Raw genomic sequence first — 2302 nt, 5'->3', positions numbered from 1 at the left:
AGAAAAAATACTTTCAACAATAAAAAAATAAAGTGATTAAAAACAAGAGACTGAATCCAAGAATAGTCTATCCAGCAAGGCTATCACTGAAGGTGAAATCCGGAGCTTCACAGACAAAAACAAACAAACAAACAAAAACTAAAGGAGTTTATTACCACCAAACCAGCAATGTAAGAAAGGCTAAAAGAACTGTTATAAAAAGAAGAAATAGAAAGAGTGGGAGGAATACAGGCATAAAGAATAAAAATGACAATACCAGTGTCTATCAATAATAACCTTAAACATAAATGGATTAAATGATCCAGTCAAAAGACATAGGATACCTCAGTGGATAAGAAAACATGACCCATGTATATGCTGTCTAAATGAGACCCACCTCAGAACAAAGGACTCAAACAGACTGAAAGTGAAGCGATAGTAAAAATATTCTCAGGCAAATGCAAAATAAAAAAATCTGGGGTAGCAATTCTTATATCTGACAAAATAGACCTCAAAGTGAAAGCCATAACAAGAGATAAGGAAGACCACTTCATAATACTAATGGGATCCATACAACAATAGGCTATAATTCTGGTAAATATGTATGTACCCAATACAGGAGCATCCAAATATAAAAAAATAAAATAAAATAATTCTAGAAGATATCAAGGGAGAGATTGCCAGCAATGCAATTATAGTAGGGTACTTATTACCCCACTGACATCACTGGATAAATCTTCTAAACAAAAAAATTGAACAAAGAAACAGTAATCCTAAATGACACATGAGATAGAACTAATTGACATCTTCAGGACATTTCACCCCAAATCTATGAAATATACATTCTTCTCAACTGCACATGGGACATTTTCATAGATGTGCCACACATTAGGACACAAGTTAAGTCTCTACAAATTCGCGAAGGTTGAAATCATATCAAGCATCTTCTCAGATCACAATAGCATGAAGTTAGAAATCAGCTACAAAAAACAACAAACAAACAAACAAAAAAACACTAGAAAAAAACACTCCAAACATATGGAGGCTAAATAGCATGTTCTTAAACAATGAATGGGTTACCAAAGGGATCAAAGAAGAAATAAAAAACATCCTGGAAATAAAAATGAACACGCAACAATCCAAAATCTATAGGACACAGTGAAAACAGTCCTAAGAGGGAAGTTCATAGCACTACAGGCCTACCTCAAAAAAACAATAAAAACTTGTAGTAAGTTTTCTAACACTACAACTTAAATAATTAGAAAGAGAACTACAAGAAAAGCCCAAAGTAGAAAGAAGGAAATAATAAAGATCAAAGCAGAAATAGATAACATAGAGACTCCCTCCCCCCCAAAATACAAAAGATCAATAAAACCAAGAGATAGTTCTTTGAAAAGATCAATAAGATTGATGAACCTCTAGCCAGACTCACTAGGAAACAAAGACTGAGGACACAAATAAACAAAATCATAAAGGAAAGAAGTGAAGTAACAAGTGACCCCACAGGAATACAAAGGATTGTAAAAAAATACTATGAACTGCTTTATTCCAAAAATACTATGAACTACTTTATTCTGAAAACCTGGATTAAATGGACATACTCCTAGAAAAATACAACCTTCTAAAACTGAATCAGGAAGAATCATAAAACCAAAATAGGTCAATAACAATTGATGACATTGAAGCAGTAATAAAAAAATAAAAAGCTTCCAGCAATCAAAAGCCCTGGTCCTGACTGCTTCACAGTAGAGTTTTACTAAATATTCAAAGAAGAATTAACCCCTATCTTCTTCAAACTATTCCAAGAATTCAAGAAGAAGGAACACTTTTAAGCTCTTTCTATGAGGTCAGCATTACCCTAATTCCAAAACCAGAGAAAGATACCATAAAGAAAGAGAACTGTAGTCCAATATCCCTGATGAACATAGATGCTAAAATCCTGAACAAAATATTAGTAAATGGGATCCAGCAATACATTAAAAAGATCATACACCATGATCAATTCTGATTTATTCCAGGAATGCAAGGCTGGTACAATACTCACAAATCAATAAATGTGATACATCACATTAACATATTGCAAGAAAAAAAAATCACAGGGTCATATCCATTGATGCAGAAAAAGCACTTGACATTCAACACCCATGGCAAAGTGGGAATAGAGGGATCATACCTCAACATAATAAAAGCCATATATGGCAAACCTAGAGCCAAAATCATACTCAATGGGCTAAAACTGATACCATTTCCCCCAAGAACAGGAACAAAACAGGGATGCTCTCTTTCACCATGCTTGTTTGAGGTAGTACTGGAAGTCCTAGCT

The sequence above is a fragment of the Myotis brandtii genome, unplaced genomic scaffold, assembly GCF_000412655.1.
Source record: "Myotis brandtii unplaced genomic scaffold, ASM41265v1 scaffold179, whole genome shotgun sequence".
Taxonomy (NCBI): Eukaryota; Metazoa; Chordata; class Mammalia; order Chiroptera; family Vespertilionidae; genus Myotis; species Myotis brandtii.
The sequence above is the reverse complement of the archived record's forward strand: the minus strand, read 5'-3'. Positions refer to the sequence as shown.